Below are 23,279 nucleotides of genomic sequence, written 5' to 3'. Positions count from 1 at the left end.
ATACTTCTCTGTCATTCCATTTACATGGCATATTTTTCCTATTACCAGGGACCGCGTGTGCTATGCCTTGACAGTGCTGTGGTTATCTGGGAATAAGATAAATACTTTCAGAATCTCAGAAAGGGTTTATAGTTCATTAAAATTCAACACACTATGGAACTGCTGACACTGCCTTTCATTTCCCAAAAGGCACCTTGGGTGGAGGTTATTTTTCTTTTTTAAAGATCGGTATTATTATTGCAGGTATTTGCTAGTTGAAGACAATGCAAATAGAGTTGTAAGCACAAAACACCTAACAGCACTGTGTAACTTTGGAACTGCTATCATGCTTCTTTTTAACGTAGGTGTATCTCTTTCATTTCACCTCTTAATGTTCTTGTTTTAACTAGTATTTTTCTGTCATCAGGTAAAATGAGTAAGAGTTTCTCTAAATAATGTCTGTACTGATGATTTATATTAGTGGTTAGAGTAAAGCAATTGGTTTATTCAAGAAACCTGAAGCTACTCTCCCACCCCCTACTATAAAAGGAAACATGACAACAAGAAAAACAAAAAGTGGCATATATCCCTATAAACAAACAACAAGTCGGTCAGTTGAATACAGCTTTAAGAAGGCCATAAATGGGAAGTCAAGGACTTGTTTAGAATGTCAAAAGAAAGCAAAGATACTGTTCACAACTGATACCTTCTATGGGACTCAGAAAACAGAGGGCTAGTTGGAAAATTTTTGTCCCTGGTGTATGAGTTTCAACATACACATTAAGAGGTTACTCAGAGGGGCGCCTGAGTGGCTTGGTCAGTTAAGCGTCCGACCTCGGCTCAGGTCATGAACTCACTGTCCGTGAGTTCGAGCCCCGCGTCGGGCTCGGTGGTGACAGCTCAGAGCCTGGAGCCTGTTTCAGATTTTGTGTCTCCCTCTCTCTCTGCCCTTCCCCTGTTCATGCTCTGTCTCTCTCTGTCTCAAAAATAAATAAATGTTAAAAAAAAAAAAAGAGGTTACTCAGAAATGAGGTTTCCATGCTGAGACTATCATGGCTATGGCTCTTAATTACATTGGCCAATGGCAACTTAAACATTGAACTGGTACCATTAAATTCTAGCTTAAACCCAAAAAAGATAACCAATAACAACCAGGTATATACTACATTTTGTTTTAATAGATTTTAAAGTTCTTATTTTAATACCGGAAATTATTCTTTCTTGGGACACCTGGGTGGTTCAGTTGGTTAAGTGTTTGACTTCAGCTCAGGTCATGACCTTGCAGTTCATGAGTTTAAGCCCTCCATAGGGCTCTCTGCTGTAAGTACAAAGCCTGCTTCAGATCCTCTGTCCCCTTCTCTTTCCCCCACTTGTGCTCTCTCTCTCTCTCAAAAATGAATAAAGATTTAAAAAAAGAAATTATTCTAATTGTCCATGAATATTGAAGGTATATGTTACACCACATCAAAGGGTTAATATCTATCAAAAGGTGAAAACTCTAAAGGTTATGTTCTGCTACCTGAAGGTAACAGAACTTGACATTTACAACAAAATAATATAGAAAATCAGAATATTTGGAAAGTAATAGAGATTTCTTGGATAGATATTATCCATCTAAGTAACACATATTGTTGTGTACATATTTTTTGTATTCAAATCTTATTTTTTACTTTTTTGTTAAGTTCCTCAAGCAGATCTTTCACATTATTTATTTCATTTATGATGTGTTGATACTACTCTTGGCTCCTTCTGATGCATATTTTTTAAATTATGCATTTATATTTAAAATATGATCTTTACACAAAAAATTATAGAATTTAGAGAATGAATAAGCATAAAGAACAAAATGACAGAGGTTTCTCTATGGAAACTAACTACTTTAACCGCTGATACTATGCTTGCACATAATCAGCCATATATCATTGGCATAGACTCTTTCCAGTATAGCATTGATACTGCTTTGTAACTTTATTTTTAATGTGAATTAAAATTAGTCTTTTCAAATATAGTTTAACTTTCTCTACAAAAGCAGCTTCAATTAATTCATACTAATTACTGTAAAGGTCTAGCACAATTTATTTACCCAGTCTCTTATTGTTTGATATTTAGGTGCTGGAAGAAGCCATTATTATTGTTGTTACTATTCTTGTTCATCTATTAGAGAATGTAGCAAGCACAATTGGTGACTTTTTCAGTGGATTTTGTCATTCTAAAATTGTCTTCCTTGATATTTCAGACAATTGTGGGTAGTTTGCCTGAGTGAGACAAGTATTTTTATTGCTCAAACGAGAGAATATATGTGACACACTCATAATTGTCCTTTTGACACTAATGTCAATAGTTATAGTGATCAGCATATCTGATATGAAATGTGAAATAATAACACAGAGGATTACATGCTCTATTGTTTAAAAACAACTATTCATTTCGTTTGACACTTTTCTTCTCTTCTTCTTCATTCCAATATCATTTTATAATTTTTAAAGTTAAACTGCCAGCTTGAAATGACTTTTTGACAGGGAGATCTTGTGATATTAATCAATGTCTTTATCTTCAGGCTCAGCCTTTGTTATTTATTAGCTCCAAGGTTATTTCAAATGCTTGCCCCAGATCCTAAATCTAAGAGGAAATATTCAAATCCTTCCTCCTCCTATTAAATAAAGACAGCCTTAATTTAAAATCTCTTCACTTGCTATCAGATGGTTTCATAATGCATTAAATAGTATCAGGAACATGGTCTTCTCTAATAACATTTGTTTGAATAGTTGTCCCTCATATCTTGTCTTTGATAGTTTTATTATAAAATCGCCGAGGGATTTAGAGAATGTTGGAGAATAATGCCAGCCTTCAGTCTCCATTCTTTCATTATGCAATATTATTATGGTCAACCGTTTATCAGGAACCAATTTTGGCACAAAGAGTTCAAAGACGTAATATACATGTTGCCTGGCATCCAAGAGTCTGCATAGACAGACAATTATAACTATAATGCACTTTGAAAGGTGCAAACCTGGAAGTGACCTTCTAGCAGCTTCTCTTCTATTTCCTAGCCATGTAACGTGGGACAAATTGATTCACCTAAGTCAGTGGTCATATATGTAAAATTGAAATTATCACTGTATATAACCTATGGATTTGATCAGAGTGTTAAACGGCCTACACATGTAAAGAGTTTAGCATAAATTCTGGCACATAGTAAACACTTAACAAGTATAAATTGTATTCATTACTAACACTGCCACCATTTATGAGAGAAGGAAATCTACGGCTTTGTGAAATATTGGACCTTATACTGGTCTTATACTGTCTTGATACACCAAAGGCTTTGCAGGGAAGGGAATAACTGTCCTATGACTTTAGGGACAGGTAGAAGCTGATCTGAAGGTAGAGAAGGAGAAAAAAAGCTTGAAAAAGAGAGGGTACAGCTGAAATAAAAGCACACAAGGATAAAAGTTCACGACGTGACCATCTGTGAACAATTAAAAATAGGCACCGAGCTGCTACTTAACAAAAAGGGGATGGTTATATAAATTACTGTGAACCTATGGCAGGGGTTGGAAAGTTTCTCTGTAGGTAGTGATATAATAAATATTTTAGTCCTTGAGAGTCAGTTTCTGGCAGAACTTTTCAACTCTGCCATGGTAGTGGGAAAGGAGCCATAGACTCTACATAAACAAATGAATGTGGCTGTGTTCTAATAAAACTTTATTGACAGGAAATCAAATTTAAATTTCAAATAATTTTCAGGTAATAAAATATTATATTACTGTTATTTTGATATTTTCAACTATTTAAAAGTACAAAACCCATTTTTTTTTTGGTGATTGTGGGCTATGCAAAACAAAAACGAAACATCAGGTTTGGGCTGCAGACCATAGTTTCTCAATCTCTATTCTGTATAATATTATATAGCAATTAAAAATATTGTATTTATTTAGAAGAATAAGTAATAGTATACCAAAGTGTCCCTGGTTAATAATTGTAAATATAGATAAACGTGTGAGAGAAAATGCACCAAAAAGTCAACAATAGCATATTATCAATTTTATAGATTATATGACATTATAGTGATTTTACTTTTTGTTCTTTCCAAATTTTTTAGGCTGAGAATGAATTGGAAAATTAGAAAATACAGTTTTTATGCATTAATATGTACTCAAAGTCGTTAATTAATAAGTGGTCCAATGTGATTTTAGTCTATGTTCATTCAAAATAAAATTCAAATATTCAAAGTCAAAATACAATCTATAACCCGAACAATTTTACTTCTCTTACAATTGCCTTTACAGTTTTAATTGGCATAATGTAAAAAACTGGCTGGTTAAAGGTGAATTTGGAAGCTTATAATTTGTGAAATCTGTGTTAATTTTTAGGATTTCCTTTCCTTTCTAGTTTCACTTTGTATATATCCACCGTTATTTTGAGAAAGAAAGATGTTATTGCCATTTGCTCATGAGAGATGGTAGGCACGCTGATAAGTGTGAGAACAGAGAAGATACGAGGGAGCAGAACCAGGCTTGTAGGTAAGCAGAAAATCTGAGAGGAAATCATTTTGGTTATCCTACTGTAAAATTCCCAAGACAGAAAAAGAACTTCCTCGGAAAAAGAATCATTAAAGATTAAATATGATACTTACTGAGAAACATAACCAACTTCAGTCACATTCATTCACAAATATTTATTAAATTTCAACTATGAGCTAGACATTAATTTAATCACTGAAGATAATATTGAGATGACGTCATCAGATTAAATGGGGAAACACCCCCTTTAAATAAAAAATGAGACCAGTATTCCCACTACCACAACTTGTACATGAACACCGCAGCTGGTGCAATAACAACAATGACAATAGTAACTTCAAAAGCCTAAAGGTTTGCAAAAGAAAAAATACAAGTATCATGACCTGCTAGTGCACTCTAGAAAACTGTGCAAATCTGTAAATTATTAAAAATAATGGAAATATTGCAGCTAGATTCATGATCAATCTAAAAATAAATTCTATTACTATATAACAACAGTAAAGACTGGAAAATAAAATTAGGAAAGAAAGATAGCATCACAATGGCCACTTAAGTTATCAAGTACCTATAAATAAAGCTGTAGCAAAAGCAGCCCAGGATCTTTTCACAGAAAACAGTATTGAAAGGCATCAACTAAGACCTAAAAAAACGAAGGGCAACCTATGTCCTCACTAATAAGTTCCTGAAAATTAAAATATACACTTAATGCAATTTTGATCTAAATCTCAAAATGTATTTTATGGCATTTGAGAAGATGATGGCAAAATTGTGTAGAAAAGGACAATGAGTAACACGACAATACTGAAGATAAACAAAATGAAAAAAAACTTGCCCTATCAGATAACAAGTGCTATTTATCAAGTTACAGAAATTTAGAGAATGTGTATTGGTATTAATATAAAATAGATTAATAGTTGTGGAACAGAATGGAGAGCCCAGAAATACACTTATGTTGATGAGGGCTAAAACAACAAGAACAACAACAACAACAACAACAACAACAAAACTAATAATTCATCTAGGAAAACATTTTTAGTCTCCTAGATAGCACAATACACAAATATAAAATCTCTCTATGTTCCTATATATATTTTCCATGATAAAAAAGTAAACGAAATTAGGCTCTGACAGATAGTCCTTAAACTGCATTTTGGCCCATCAGAAAAGAATGCACTGTTATCTAAGTCAGTCTGATTGCATTGTTTACTATTCTAAAATTATGGGTACTCTGTGATTCCAGATGCCTTAAATGTTTGATGGCATGGTATTCTATTAGTAAAGAGCACTTGAAGCTCTCAACTCCAGGCACCTGGGTGGCTCAGTTGGTTAAGCATGTCCTGACTCTTGATTTCAGCTCAGGTCATGTCTCACGGTTCACGAGTTTGAGCCCTGCATCAGGTTCTGTGCTGACCCTGTGGACCCTGGGTGGATTTCTCTCTGTCTCTCTCTCTAAAAATAAATAAATAAACATTAAAAAAATATACAAAAACACAGAAGTGGGATTCAATGAAGATGCTATAATGAACCCTCCTTTCTTCTTAATCCAAATGTAATGGGATCAGCTCAAAATCTGCAACTCCAGTGGTTCCTACTTCCAGTGAAATACTAGTTCCCTAAAAAACAAGGAAAACCTACCTTCCCCTTACCTCATATAGCTATGATTGATGTTACAACTATTGTTGAGCAGAAGTGTTATTCTCTTGGAGACTATGAGACCCTCTGCAGAGCCAGATTTGGACCAGAATATTATCTGATTCTAGTGGCACTGAGCTTATCACATGGCCAATAAAGCAACCCTAAGAATCTGCTTGCTTTCCTAGAATGAATATTCTGTATCTTGCCACCGCTGTGGGCTACAGGAATGTAGGCATTTGCCAATGCTTACTGAACTGTACATTTTAGACCCGTTTAATTGATCACATGTAAATTACATCTCAAACAAATTTACAAAGTTCTCAAGATTAAAATAAAGTGGTATGTTAGAGGGCAGGCTGCTTGGTTAAAGAAGTTTGGGAAATATTTCTTTCCATTCCCATCTTCCCTCTTGGAGAATGCACAATGCACATAAATATTACAGTCTAATAAATGCTGCAGGAATACTTGATGTGTTGATGCAAACTCTCTGCTGCTGGCAAAGGAGAGACAAGGGACAAAACTAAGACCAGAAAATAATTCTTGTATTTAGAGTCAAATGATTTTTTATGGTGATGCCAAGGCAATTCAGGCTGGCAAAGAAAAACCTTTTCAACAAATTTGCTAGGAAAATCAGGTACCCATATTCAAAACATAAATTCCAACCCATGCTTCACACCATTACACACACACCAAAAAAATTCAAATTTTATCCGAGGCCTAATTATAAGAGGTACACTATAAAATTCCCTGGAAAAATGTAAGAGAAAATCTTTAGAGCTTTTGATTAGGAAAATATTTCTCAGCTAAGACACCAGGAGCAGAGCATTAAAAATTATAATTTTAATTTTGTCAAAAGTTTCAAAATTTGTGCTTTAGAAGACAACATTAAGACAAAGAAAAGCCAAGCCACAGAAGGGGAGAAACCATACACAAATCATTATTGTTGAAGAATTTGTATCCAGAATATATAAGGAACTTTTACAATTCAATTATAAAAGCACAATTTTTTAAAAATGGGCAAAGAATCTGAATATCAAGAGATACACAAACTGCTAATTAATAAGGACATGAAGAATTCTCAACAACATTAGGAATTAGGGAAATGCAAATTAAAACTACAATGAGATAGGATTTTTCACTCAACAGAACAGCTATAATCAAAATGATAGACAGTAACAAGTGTTGGGGAGATTGTAGAGACACTAGAACCCCCATGAGCAGCTAGTGGGAATGTAAAATGATATAGTCACTTTAGAAGATAAATTGGCAGCTTAAAAAGTTAAAGATAAACTTATCACATGACCCAGAAGTTCCATTCCTAGGTACCTAGCTAATAGAAATGAAAAACATATGTCCACACAAAGATGTGTATGCAAATATACATTATGGTATTATTTATAATAGCTATAAGTTGAAACAACTCAACATCTCCATCAACTGGTGAAGGGATAAATAAAATATTTTTAATTTTTATCCGTACAGCAGAACACAGTTCAGCAATAAATAGGATCATGACACAACATGGACAAACACTCAAAACTGAAATTGCATGCTATTGTAAGATACCAGCTGCATAGGCACACACATTATATGACTGCACTGCTGTGAAAATCTATACAGACAGAACACAGATTAGGGGTTACCCTGGTCTGAGAGTTAGAACGGGGTCTGACAGCAACAGACATGGGAAGTACTTTTAGGATGATGGAAATGTTCAAACTATATTGTGGGGACATTTGCACAATTCTATAAATATGCCTAACATGACTGGATTGTACACTTAAATGGGTGAATTTTATGGTATGTAAATTATACTTCAACAAAGCTGCTAAAACATGTTGAGTTGATCAAGGCAAATAAAAATTTAAAAGGGCATTTGTGATAGAGGAATAGTTTGAACACCATCCTTCCAGTAAATACCATATTTAGCTGCCTTTGTTAATCTTTCTAAATCTTTGCCTATGGAAAAAAATGTGAAAACGAAATTAGTGAAAGCAAGTTTTTGGTACATGATGCAGCACTCTATGGCTTGAAACCGGGATAGATTTTTTACATTTAAGTGACGGGCAGCATCTCCTTTAGGCTATCTGCGATAGGTATTATATCTCTCTACCCAGCTCTTGATTAAATATTGAATAGCAGTGAGTTTGACGTTATAATCCTTGACAAGTATCTAGAGAGCAGTTATTCTGTGTGGCTGATTAGGTGGGGAGCCATAAGCTTTAACAGTCAATTGAGCTGGAGTCAGGATTACACTCTTCTTGAGAAAGTTAAGTAGCTTGAAAATACACATACTGGAACAGAAACCTCTCTACCTTATTTCTTGACTTTTTGGCTTCTCAAACAGGTGAACAACTTAAAAAGTCAGCCACAGCAAAGTCATATCTGCACCAGAAAATGCCACAAAGGAGCCTATAAAATAATTTTACAATCATGCCTGTTCCTTTTCATTGCCATGGTGAAGATTTTATTTTTAAATAACTATGACAGCAATAATTACTTATGGACTGTTACCCGGATCTATCTTGAAGTATTTCCTGAAACTGTTTGTAGAGATAGAAGGTCACGTGACTTTCCCCAAACCAGGCTGGGCAGGCTTTCCTTAAGGAGCTGTTAACATTCTAAACCCAGGAGAAAAGGAAACTTGCCAACATTGGCAACTGTGAACCGATTCCTGTGTACCATTTCCCCATGTGCTACTGACACTCTATACATTGCAATATGGATATCTGCCTTGACTTGGGGACTAATATATTTAAAGACCAATAAATTTTGATTACATCAATCCCTCATTTCCAAAGAATATGTTGCTTTCCCTCCTTCCCTCCATACATTAATATCCTCTAGATCTGTTACCTAAAGTGAAGCATCAATAAGGTTCATCACAGCTTCTTTTGTTTCTCTATCATCAAAAGGAATTTATGTGACTTTCTCTAGATTTTTCTACTTAACATGCGTGCTTTGATTCATAGTACATTTGAAATGATATAACTATGAGCTGATTTATAACTTTATAATGAGGCTAATGATAGAGATTTTAAAAAGATACTGTTAATATACAGAATTTGTACTCATTTGCAAAAAATTCAAGGCTTCACGGGTATAATTTTCTTTGTATCTTAGGATCAAAACCGCTATATCTGGTTGACATCTACTGGGCCTAATCTACTGGTTTTTAGCACTGAGACAGTGTTATTTGGGATAAGGAGGAGAAGCTTTATTAATTTTTGTATACCATGGAAAATACTGATGAATGGGTCCTATATTAATATGACTCTACCAGTGAATCTTCATATACTTGAAAAAGTCAAAGTATTTCCAAATCAATTTAAAGGGTCCTACAAACAACAAAATCTGAACAGCTTTCATATCTTCTGGTCTCTTAAATATAGCATTAAAACTCTTGGCTTCCATTTTCCCAACTGTAAATGAAGTAAATTTTACGGGTGGCTCAGTCAGTTAAGTGTCTGACTTCAGTTCAGGTCACAATCTCGCGGTTTGTAAGTCCGACCCCTGTGTCGGGCTCTGTGCTGACAGCTCAGAGCCTGGAGCCTGCTTTGGATTCTGTGTCACCCTCTCTCTCTGCCCCTCCTCTGGTCATGTTCGGGCCCTGTCTCTCAAAAAATGAATACACGTTAAAAAAATTAAAAAAATAAATAAATGAAGTAAATTTTAATTCCACTTAGATCATAAGATTGCCAAGACTTTTGAATAAGATAATGTGTATCAGGTATTTAGCAAAGTTGACTAGTGCACAGTTGGCTTTCAGTTAATTAGTTGTTATTATTTCCACAGTAATTCAATGCTAATAAAACTAATTTGGGCAGAAAATGAAAATTTTGAAAGTTGGGTTTCAGTACAAAAGGTACCTAAGTATGTTTTTCCAGACAAGCAAAATGAACCGACATTCAATATATCCTATATTTTCTCCCCTTTAGCTCTAAGATGCAAGCATTAACTGGTTTGTTGAATCTTATTTTGGAAATCATCTGAAAACAACTATTGTTGATTATATTTCTCCGTTTGGATGGGAATATATTCAGAGGAAAGTCTATAAAACCTGGAATACCAGGGGCTATTTTCTATTGAAATACTCTCTATGCACTTATCCATATAAAAAGTGAAATTGCTGTTAACAGATTGAGTTCCAAGGAAATTTATGTTGCCACTTTTTTAAGTTACTAGCATTCATCATCAATTATTTATTCTGAGATTTGTAATAACTTATATTTTAAAACATCCAGCAGCATGCAAAGATTGTGGCTTTTTACCAGAAGACCCTTTCTTAAAATTAAATACAGAAAAAGTAGATGTAGCTTTGACCTCCAAGACAAACTGTTTATTGACTACATCATCAAGATATTAAAATATATTAATGACAAAAATTGGTGACAGACTGACAACACAGCATGAGGGAATCCCAGTGATGTAATAAAAGAGCTCAGATTTGGGGATCCAACTGCTACAGTTAAGGGATAATTAAACAATTTTAGCCTCAAGGAAGGCTGCTTTGGCTGGCAGCTTCACTGTACTAACAGATGAACTTGTTTTGCAAGCAAATGAGTAAACAAATCTGTTAAATACAGTTGATTTGTGTTTTACACATTGATCCTCCACTTTCTTATATACCAAATAATTCTGACCTCTATCTGAACAAAATAGATTGATGTCACATATATTAGCTATGGTTACTTTTTAAATATTTTTATTTAAATGACATGAATGACAGTAGAGCAAAAATTGTTTTACCTCGCTGTCCTGTGTTGAGCACACTGTTTTCTCTTAGTTGTATTGTTACTATTAAGGATGTTCCTTAAAACACTACAGTTAATTTATCTGAGTTATCAACTAAGTCCCCTTTATAGGTGATGTATCTAGTTAAAAGTGCCATTGTCTAGTAATAAATTGTACAGGAGAAGACAGTGAAGGAGTATGTGTCCACTGAGCATGAAAAGAACACACTGTTGGTATTAGTAATTAACAATTTTTAGTCCTAAGCATGCCTTAAAAGTCTTCATAAGAACGTCAATAAAACAGTGATCACTTACTATATATAACACTTACATAGCACTTACTAAGCAACATACATTGTTCTAAGGGCTTTATTAACCCGTTTACTCCCCAAAATAACCAAAGGATTAGGTGTTATCCCTGTACGATGAGGAAAGCAGGACATGGACATAAAGTGAAGTAATTCCCTGAGGTAGAGACAAATTTTATAAATAAATGGAATGAGGATATGAAAAAGGGGAACAAGGTAAAAAAAAAAAAAGGTCTAAGGTAATTCCAGAGCTTCAAGCATGGGAAACTAGTAGAATATTGTTGCATTCACATCACCAGATGAAAAAAAAAATCATTGCTGACAGAAGAGAGACAATGAAGTTGGCAAAGAGTTAGAAGAGAGAAGATGAAAGTGACTTTTGAACAACTTACCAAAAGGCTTATGTACTATTTAAATTTGATGTATAATTAACGTAGAGTATTATATTAATTTCAGGTTTACAATACGATGATTTAAGATTCAACGATTCTATACATTACACAGTGCTTATCACACTAAGTGTATTCTTAATCCCCTTCATCTATTTCAGCCACCCCCTTTTCCACTTATCATCTGGTTATCATTACTTTGGTCTCTGTGTTTGAGAGTCTGGTTGTTTTTTTGTTTGTTTTTGCTTTTGTTTTGTTTTGGCCCTTCGTTTCCTTTTTCCTTTATTCGTTTCTTAAATTCCACATATAAATAAAATCCTATGGTATTGGTATTTCTCTGACACACACACACACACACACACACACACACACACATACACACCACTTTTTTTTTTTTTCACCACTTCTTTATCCATTCATCTACTGGTAGACCCCTGGGTTGCTTCCATATCTTGGCTATTATGAACAATGCTGCAATAAACACAGGTGTATATATATCTTTTTGATTAGTGTTTTGCAGTTGGGTAAGTACCCAGTAGTGGAATTACTGAATAACATAGTAATTCTATTTTTGAAGTTTTGAGGTACCTGTTTTCCATAGTAGCTGCACCAGTTTGCATTCCCACCAACAGTGCATTAGGGTTCCTTTTTCTCTACATCCTTGCCAACACTTGTTATTTCTTGTCTGTGTGATTCTAACCATTCTGACAGGTGAAAGGTGTGGTTCTGATCTTCATTTTCCTCTTGATTAGTGATGCTGAGCATATTTTCATATGCCTCCTGGCCATCTGTATGTCTTCTTTAGAAAAATGTCTATTCAGGTCCTCTATCCATTACTTAATGGGATTATTTGTTTTTCATGTTGAATTGTGTAACTTCTTTATATGTATTGATATTAACCTGTCTTTGGGTATGTCCTTTGTAAATATCTTCTACTATTCAGTAGGCTGCCTTGTTGTTTTGTTGATAGCTCCTTTCACTGTGAACAAACTTTTAACTTTGATGTAATCTCAATAGTTTATTTATTTTTTTAATATTAAATATAATTTATTGTCAAATTGGTTTCCATGCAACACCCAGTGCTCATCCCAACAGGTGCCCTCCTCAATGCCCATCACCCACTTTCCCCTCCCCCCCACCCCCCATCAACCCTCAGTTTGTTCTCGGTGTTTAAGAGTCTCTTATGGTTTGACTCCCTCCCTCTCTGTAACTTTTTTTTCCTCTTCCCCTCCCCCATGGTCTTCTGTTAAGTTTCTCAAGTTTCACATATGAGTGAAAACGTGATATGTCTTTCTTTACCTGACTTATTTCATTTAGCATAATAACTTTCAGTTCCATCCACGTTGCTGCAAATGGCCAGATTTCATTCTTTCTCATTGCCATGTAGTATTCCATTATATATATAAACCACATTTATATATAAACCACATTATCATTCATCAGTTGATGGACATTTACGCTCTTTCCATAATTTGGCTATTGTTGAAAGCACTGCTATAAACATTGGGGTACAAGTGCCCTTCTGCATCAGCACTCCTGTATCCCTTGGGTAAATTCCTAGCAGTGCTATTGCTGGGTCATAGGGTAGATCTATTTTTAATTTTTTGAGGAACCTCCACACCATTTTCCAGAGCAGCTGCACCAGTTTGCATTCCCACCAACAGAGCAAGAGGGTTCCCGTTTCTCCACATCCTCACCAGCATCTATAGTCTCCTGATTTGTTCATTTTGGCCACTCTGACCGGTGTGAGGTGGTATCTCAGTGTGGTTTTGATTTGTATTTCCCTGATCAGGATGATGTTGAGCATCTTTTCATGTGTCTGTTGGCCATCTGGATGTCTTCTCAATAGTTTATTTTTACACATCTTACCCTTGCCTGTGGAAACATATCTAAAAAAAAACGTTTCTTGCCAATGTCAAAGAAATTAGTCTTGTTGTTTTCTTCTAGGAGTTTTGTGGTTTTAGGGCTCACATTTAGGTCTTTAATCCATTTTGAATTTATGTTTATGTATGATATAAGAAAGTATCCCAGTCTCATTCTTTTCAATGTAGCTGTCCAGTTTTCTCAGCACCATTTACTGAAGAGACTGTCTTTTCACAATTGTATATTCTAGCTTCCTTTGCCATAGATATAATTAGCTCTATAAGTGTGGGCTTATTTTCTGGGCTATCTTATTCCATTGATCTATGTCTCTATTTTTTATTTTTGTTTTGCTCCAGTACCATACTGTTTTGATTACTGTAGCTCCATAGCATATCTTGAAATCTAGGATTATCATACCTCCAGCTTCGTTCTTCTTTCTGAAGGTTGTTTTGGCTCTTCAGGGTCTTTTGTGGTTCCATACAAATCTTAGGATTCTTTGTTTTAGTTCTGTGAAAAATGCTGTTGGTATTTTGATAGAGATTGCCAAAAAAGGCTTATTTTGATCATCATTGAGTGTAATGAGGATAAAAGTGCTCATGCTTTGGAAAAGTAGAACTTGGTTGGGATGTACAATTTTTTTCTTTGCTTATGTCAGCATTGGTCTGTTTAGAAAAACTTTTTACCAGTACTATAATTCCTGCACTATAACTAGACCAACTCTGTGAGGCAATCAATCTAAATCGGTACATCCTGATATTTTCTTATGGTGTCTATGTTTTCCTTTTCAGCATTTAACACAGTTTGTAATAATATTCATTTATGTGTTTACTGGTTAAGTGTGTGTTTCCTCCACTAGACAATTCTTCATGAAGCCGTGCACTCCATCTCTTTTTATAGCAAGGTATATCCATTTATTAGCAGAGTTTATGGCACAAGATGAATAAATGCTACAGGTTCCTTCTCCTCACTAAAAACGAAAATCTTTTTAATCTTAAGGATTAAAAACCTGAGGTAATATCTGGCAGTTGCTATGCATTTTATTCTGTTATGGGCTTTTATTAGCAATCAAAGATAAGGGATAGTAGCAACTAAGTAAGTAGTGAATTTGCCAAATTTAAACATTCCTCTTCCAAGTGGTTAAAGTCTATTAACATTTCAAACTTTTCAGGTTCTTGGATGTAAAATATTGAAGAATACAAAAGATTATAACATAATATTGTAATAAGCAGAGGAAAAAGTACTAGTCTAGATCAGGGATATGTATGTTAAAACTAACACAAGTTAGCCTCACAGCTGCAGTGCTACCAGAAAGAAAAAGTACTTCTTGAAATGGAAGAAAAAATGTGTGCTCATAAAAGTTCAAATACTTCAATCAAAGTAGAGTGCAGCATACACTAATTTTTTTTCACAGATGAAAGACCCAAATAAAGTAAGCTTTAAAAAAATCAAAGTACAATAAAGGTCTGTGATCCAGAACATCTTCAATCACAGCCTCTTATTCTGCTCTGTCATCTAATTTCACCATTCTCCACTCCAGTGCCTTTGACCTTCGGAGAACAATAATGCCAATGGCTTTTACAGTTATTTGCCCCATTGTGCCACTGTAATTGAGTTCACCTAAGGACCTATTCGACATTGTATTAATAATTGTTTATGCCAGAGGTATTTTAGTCACTCTAACAAGGGTTTGTAAAATCTAATCAAGACACTTAAAAGATGTTTTGTGTTATTGATGATGAAGCAACCTCAACCATGTTGAATTTTTCACTATTGCTTGAATTATAAACATTATTTATCTTTACATCGATGTTTAGAAATAAAAACACAAAGGACATCATACTTTATTATGCTCGTCTGTCTTGAAATTAAAGGAAAAAGTCCAGATGGAAGTACTCCTACAGATATTAATGAGAAAACAGTTACTGTTTTCCTTCTGATGGTGAATGAAATATGTATCAGTAATTTAATTGTTTTATACAGTCTCCAAGGTTTTATCATCCCCAAATTCTCTGAATACATATTCAGTGTAAACTATGTATGCAGCATAGTCTCTATAAAATAAATATATTTGTCTGTCATTAAGATCTCAAGCCAAAAGACCAAAAGCAGAAAATAATATTCTTCTAAAAAATGTCTCCCCTTTGCAACAAATGTCCAAACTCTTCCATATGCCACACATGCAATTTCCAGAAGTAGTAACACAGTGCCAAATCTCTATGTAAAAAAGCAAGTTCAAGTTTTTTTTTTTATTTGCTTCAAATAATACTCAACACAAAAAACCAGTGCATAGAGTATCATGAACTCTAGACTCTAGAATGACACTAGGCTAAATGTTTCTCGGCAATTATCACTTGCCCCCTTTCTATACATGAATCACCCTTTGTCAGGCAACCATTCATCATATACTGCCCCAGATGATACACATGAGATGTTTCTATCCACTCTCTACTACTGCACAGTAAACTATTATTTACGTTTTATCTCTAGGGTTTGTCCATGTCCTCTCCAACTGTGTGAGACACTGCCATGTCAGTCACACGTATTGCTCATCACCCACTACACACTAAAGTCATCTATTCTCCTCCGTGTTTTAAGTGCACTTTGCCCTAAAACTCATTTCCATCCCAACACCCTGATGTGAAATGGCCATCATTTTTACCTTTACTTGGTACAGAGTTCACCATCCCTCAAAGTCAAGAGCAAGTTCACTTCTACTACTGTTTATCCAAGTTAAGTCCATACCAATTATGCTTACTCTAATTTTAGTCATTACTTTGAAATTTAGCACATAACTGTTTTTTAATTGTTTCAAGCCAACTGGATCATTACCTAACTGAACTGTGAGATCTTCCAGGTCATGGCCCATTTTTTGTGCTTCCTGGTACCTGCAATTTGGTTACTAGCAGTGCTGAATGTCATATTGAAAGGACACGTTTATCACTGAACTGATTTTTCATGCTGGCAGCTGAACAGAAAGTAGAAAGCCACCCAGTAAAGACAGGGACATGTTAACAGTAACTTTGTACTGTCATTGCCAGGGTAAGAAGAGTAGTGAAATCCCTATGTTTGTCTACTGAAATATCTATGAAATTACAGTGAAACAACCACAATTACAACGACGACTAGCATTTGCTAGGCTCCTACTTCGTGCTAGGCTCTAAACCAGGGGTTTAATAGATACACCATTTCATTTAGTCAGAATAACAACTATTAAGCAGGTATATTCTTTTTTTTTATTTTTTTTAACGTTTATTTATTTTTGAGACAGAGAGAGACAAAGCATGAGTGGGGGAGGGTCAGGGAGAGGGAGACACAGAACCTGAAGCAGGCTCCAGGCTCTGAGCTGTCAGCACAGAGCCTGACGTGGGGCTCGAACTCACGGACTGAGAGATCATGACCTGAGCCGAAGTCGGCAGCTTAACCGACTGAGCCACCCAAGCGCCCCTGAGGTATTCTTTTTTTTCAATATGAAGTTTATGGTCAAATTGGTTTCCATACAACACCCAGTGCTCATTCCAACAGGTGCACTCCCCAATACCCATCACCCACCCCACCTCCCTCCCACCCCCCATCAACCCTCAGTTTGTTCTCAGTTTTTAAGAGTCTCTTATGTTTTGGCTCCCTCCCTCTCTAACCTTTTTTTTTTTTTCTTTTCTTCCCCTCCCCCATGGTCTTCTGTTAAGTTTCTCAGGATTCACATAAGAGTGAAAATATATGGTAACTGTCTTTCTCTCTACGACTTATTTCACTTAACACTCTCCAGTTCCATCCACGTTGCTACAAAAGGCCATATTTCATTCTTTCTCATTGCCACGTAGTATTCCATTGTGTATATAAACCACAGTTTCTTTATCCATTCATCAGTTGATGGACATTTAGGCTCTTTCCATAATTTGGCTATTGCTGAGAGTGCTGCTATAAATATTGGGGTACAAGTGCCCCTCTGCATCAGCACTCCTGTATCCCGTGGGTAAATTCCTAGCAGTGCTACTGCTGGGTCATAGGGTAGATCTATTTTTAATTTTTGAGGAACCTCCACACTGTTTTCCAGAATGGCTACACCAATTTGCATTCCCACCAACAGTGCAAGAGGGTTCCCGTTTCTCCACATCCTCGCCAGCATCTATAGTCTCCTGATTTGTTCATTTTGGCCACTCTGACTGGCGTGAGGTGATATCTGAGTGTGGTTTTGATTTGTACTTCCCTGATGAGGAGCGACATTGAGCATCTTTTCATATGCCTGTTGGCCATCTGGATGTCCTCTTTAGAGAAGTGTCTATTCATGTTTTCTGCCCATTTCCTCACTGAATTATTTGTTTTTTGGGTGTGGAGTTTGGTGAGCTCATTATAGATTTTGGATAATAGCCCTTCGTCCGATATGTCATTTGCAAATATCTTTTCCCATTTCGTTGGTTGCCATTTAGTTTTGTTGATTGTTTCCTTGGCAGTGCAGAAGCTTTTTATCTTCATGAGGTCCCAATAGTTCATTTTTGCTTTTAATTCCCTTGCCTTTGGGGATGTGTCAAGTAAGAAATTGCTGTGGCTGAGATCAGAGAGATTTTTTTCCTGTTAAGCAGGTATTCTTAACTCCATTTTACAGATCAGGAAAAGAAGTCTTAGAAAGAGTAAGGGACTTATTAAAGACCATTCCACAGGTATAAGAAGTAGAACTTGAATAAACAACTATTTTGGTCTGACTTGAAAATTTTTTTGCCACAGTATTCTAGGAAGAGTTTAGGCCCTCAAACTTCTAAGAACTATGTATCTATTCATTAAAACACTAATCACCCACCAGCATTACCTATAAGTTCCACACTATTCTATGCTATTAGAAAACAATTATTATTCAGTCAAGTCTTGTTTAGTACCTAGATATTGTAAAGCATACAAGGAATTAAAATCGATAATTCTTACAATTAAGAAATAAAACTTAGATTACTTGCAAGAAATAAAAATATAATAAAATAAAAAATGTGTTAAAGCAATATGTGATGTGTCTAAGATCTGATGCCGTGAGTGTTTTTAGGGGTAATTTTCTGGTTTTTTAAAGTTTTTACTTCAATTCCAATTAGTTAACATACAATGTAATATTAGTTTCAGGTGTATAATATAGTGATGCAATATTTCCATATACAACATCGTGCTTACCACAGCAAGTGCACTCCTTAATCCCCATCACCTATTTAATCTGTCCCCACATCCACGGCTCCTCTGGTAACCATCAGTTTGCTCTCTATAGTTAACAGTCTGTTTCCTAGTTTCTCTCTCTCTCTTTTTTTTCCCCTTTGCTCATTTGTTTTGTTTCTTAAATTCCACATATGAGCAAAATCATGGGGTATTTGTCTTTCTCAGATTGACTTATTTCACTTAGCATGATATTCTCTAGCTCCAAACCACATCATTGCAAATGAGACGATTTCATTCTTTTTTACAGCTTAGTAATATTTCATTATATATATCTATACAACATCTTCCTTATCCATTCATCAATTGATGGACACTTTGGCTGTTTCCATAATTTGGCTATTGTATAAATGCTGCTATAAACATTGGGGTGCTCATATACTTTTGAATTTGTATTTTTGTACTCTTTGGGAAAATAGGTAGAAGTGTAACTGCTGTATTGTAAGGTAGTTCTATTTTTAATTTTTTGAGGAACCTCCATACTGTTTGCTACAGTGGCTTCACCAGTTTGCATTCCCACCACTGTGCAAGAGGGTTCTGCTTTCTCTACATCTTCACCATCACCTGTTGTCTCTTGTTTTCTTGATTTTAGCCATTCTGGTAGGTGTGAGGTTGATATCTCATTGGAGTTTTGATTTGCATTTCCCTGATGATGGGTGATGTTGAGCATATTTTCATGTCTGTTGGAAAATAGTAGGAAAATATCTATTTATGACTTTGGCTCATTTTTATTAGATTATTCATTTTGGGGGTGTTGAATTTTAAATATTTATATGGGGTAATTTTCATTTCAGGTTGAAGAGTTAAGTAACTAGGTGGATGGAGAAAGACATTGGAAAATGAATGGAAAGCACTTCCATCATAAGAAGGGAAGGCCTCAGAGTTGGAAGTGGGAGTTCTGCCTAAGTCCAGTTCTTTTAGTTCAGATGACTTTCTAAAAACACACTTGATGAAAGGAGGAAGACCACATAGGTCATGACGGGTGGCAAGCTAGAAAACTGTCCCAAGGAAAAAGAAATTAAAACCCTTCTAGACTAGTGTAGTAGGAAAATTTGGCACTAAAAAATTTTTCTCTGTGCATGTTTCACTTCTTTCCAATTCCTTCCTTTACTTTTCTTCCCTGGGCCGTTTCTTGTAGAGGTCTTTGGAAATGTGTTTTGTTTATGTTCTTTTAGAAGTTTCTAGCCAATCATGAACTATGACACTGTTTATCATCATATTTACCCACTCCTCTATCCTCCACCTCCTTCCTTATAAAAAAAAAACTTCCTTCAAAAAAACCTTTTTCAACATATGAAATAAAAACTTTTTGCAAGGACAATATCATCAGACAACATGATGTAGAAAAATGTATTCACAGGTTTTGAAGCAGATAGAGCTATATTTGACTCCAGCCCAGCCATTTAATGGCAAGTCATTTACACAACGTGTCAATGGGGAAAATGGTAACTACTTGACAAGATTGATGTGAAAATTAGAAATTACATACGAAAAGCACCAGTTTACAACATAGTAAACCTAAAATTAGCTCTGGGTATTATCAATTCTTCAACATTGATGTCCAAAGTTGTTATTTTATGTCAGACTCTCCTTCTTATTGTAGAATAGGAATAAGGAAAAAGAAAACACAACAGGATAGGTGCCATCAAGAAACTTACAAGCTAGTAAGGGAGATAAAAAGCAATCAGATAATAAACATGTAATGAATATTATCTGCAAATGCTGAGAAGAAAAATAATACAGGCTAAGAGGATGTAAGATGGGTTAGGGGTGTGGACAGTTCAGATAAGATGGCCGGGTAAGTCTCAATATATGAATTTGTTTTAATGAAGAAGATATCATATGTAAAAATATGTTATATAAAATATATGTCAACAAAGTTATGATTTGGAAATAGCTTGGAATACTGTAAAATATTATCAACTTTATAAGAATTTATTTCAAAAATATACATCACAGAGGATCCATCCAAGCATTTTTGGATAATAGGTATTTTTTCAATGGCTAAAAGATAAAGAATTTTTGTACTCGAACCTACAGTGTTCGAAAATCATCACTAATACAGATTAATGAGAAACAAAAACAAATTGTTTTTGAAAGGGTAATTTCAACCAGTGAAAAATTTTGATACCTTTCAAGTATCTACTTTGTGTTTTTTCAACAACTGTTAAATAAAATGAATTGAGTGCTACCCTTATTATGGGGTAGTTAAAAGAGAAGGTTCAGGAAACAAAATATCTGGTTCCCAAGCTCTGATTTTTCTTAGCTGTGTGGTGTAGCTTATATAACTTATGTTACTTTTTTGATGATGCCAATTTTGTGGAAATTTACTTTTCTGAAAAGTCCAATACACCCTCTGGTGAATTATGTAACTCTTTGGAAATAAAGTAGTAATATATATATATACTAAGATGAACCACATGTCAGCTATAATTCAATTATCTGCTTAACTAAAAAATGCAAAGAAGGGGCGCCTGGGTGGCGCAGTCGGTTAAGCGTCCGACTTCAGCCAGGTCACGATCTCGCGGTCCGTGACTTCGAGCCCCGCGTCGGGCTCTGGGCTGATGGCTCAGAGCCTGGAGCCTGTTTCTGATTCTGTGTCTCCCTCTCTCTCTGCCCCTCCCCCGTTCATGCTCTGTCTCTCTCTGTCCCAAAAATAAATAAACGTTGAAAAAAAAATGCAAAGAAAATAATGGTCTATAAAATGCAGTAATTAGGCTGGATTTTTTCCTAGGTATTTTCTAATACTAATTCTATGCTCTTTAATTTCTTTTTTATATGGTCCACCTTGTTTACAATTAATTTATGGCAACTTAAACTTTAAGATCTACTACAGGAAAGAAAAATAAAATTTAAAAAATACTGTGTTTTTTCTTTCTCTTTTACAGACTTCGCTTCATTTAGAAAGTGACATAACGAGATACAGGTTACATATAATAATCCTGTTTGATTTTGGATAATTCTCCTTTACCAAACTTTGTCTTTTTTTTAATAAAAAAAAGTATATGCAACATACACATATGTGGATGAATGTATACCTTATAGCTAAGAACATGACAAAACAATAACACCTTAAGTCAATGTGTTAATATTATTTCAAGCAATCAATAAGCTATCAACAATTTTGTACCATTTAAAAAAATCCGATATACTAATGGGTTCTCATTGCAAGAGAAATATCTAGTTGGTACTCAACTGGTTTATATTTGAAATAAAATGGCAAACTTGTGAGCAGAGAAGAATAAAGGAGTGATAAATGTTTCAAGTTACTTTTCTAAAACTGAGTACTAGTAAAGGCCTCTTTAAGATTATGCTCTGTGTTCGAATTTGTAGTGAGTCATCTTGCTGTCCTATAAAATATGTTACAAACAGAAGACAGGGACTCATCCTCTCGCTAATGCATTGTTTAGAGATATACTAACTTTGGATAAGACACATGGCCATGAGGAGACGAGAAAATCTAAGCACTGCAGAAGCAACCACATAATTTGTTTCTTGATTTATTACAACTTTGGCAGGCAAAGCTCCAAGCTTCCATGCATATATGGGCAATTGGGGCATCCATGATGAAGTGCTGTTGACAGAAGTATGGCCCGTGGTAACGTGATTGCTATAATAAGGAAGCATGGTAAGTCAGACAGCTGTATCAATGGTTATTCTCTGCTTTGATATTTCAAAATGTCAACGCGCCATCACAAACTGTCAGGGAAAGAAATGTAAAGATGTAGGGAGAAAAAAGAACACTTCTATCTGTGGTTCTTTAATCAAGTCATTGTTTGAGATGTCCCTAATCACAGGTACATAACACATGCAGCTCTGCTACTTTTTTGAAAAATGAGGATTTCACCAAAAGCTGAATGTCAAGTTCATCAGTCTTACTTTAAAGCCATCATTTATTTTGGCTCATGGGATATTACAATTTAACCCTGCTAGGTCCTTCTTGATAATACATGAGAATGTATAATTATAATATCACTTCACATAAGCACTTATGGTTCCAATAATAAAAAAAATTGTATCAGAGAAACCAGAAAAAGTCTTAACATTCAGCTGAATTTAGCCATTTTATTCCTGAAGACCTAAAAATAAGGGAGGAATTAATTTAACACACCTATTTCACATTTTGGTTCTATGTATCCTATCAGGTAAAAAAAAATACGCTAAAGAAATAACTAACTGTTCCTTATTTGACTCATTTTGTTTTTCTAATTTCTTTCTCTATGCTCCAATTTATCAAATATTGAACTTTAAAGTATTAATGACTTGTGCAGTAATAACTTCTAAGCAAACGATATATTTACTGACTATAATATATTCAGTACATTTCATCAATCCTTGAATTCAGGAATTAGTCCACATAATAAAGTACAGAGTAAATTATAAAAGAAAAAGTATTAACAACACACAACCAACAAACTACACAGCAGTTAAAATCACTTTACAGGGAAAGTATCTTGCTTTTACATGTATATAGTACATAAATGCATTCATAGGATAGTCTAATGTGGTGTACCAAATATAAATTTGTATATCTCGTCAACCAGAGTTAGAGATTTTTCTAACCAGTTATCCTTTTTTCTGGCAAAGAAGAAAAGAGGCATGCTACATGAACAGTAACTCAGTTCTGGAGGTTTAACGGAATGGCCAAAGTAAGCCTGAAAATAC

At 34.9% G+C, this 23,279-nt stretch overlaps 1 protein-coding gene across 1 annotated transcript in view; it reads right to left on the bottom strand.

Annotated features, from left to right (window-relative positions):
* Positions 1-23,279, bottom strand: part of ZNF385D (zinc finger protein 385D) — a 901,583-nt gene that overhangs the window by 478,692 nt on the left and 399,612 nt on the right. The window lies entirely within an intron of this gene.

The sequence above is a fragment of the Herpailurus yagouaroundi genome, unplaced genomic scaffold (assembly GCF_014898765.1).
Source record: "Herpailurus yagouaroundi ecotype Mexico unplaced genomic scaffold, PumYag 159, whole genome shotgun sequence".
Lineage (NCBI taxonomy): Eukaryota > Metazoa > Chordata > Mammalia > Carnivora > Felidae > Herpailurus > Herpailurus yagouaroundi.
The sequence above is the reverse complement of the archived record's forward strand: the minus strand, read 5'-3'. Positions and strand labels throughout refer to the sequence as shown.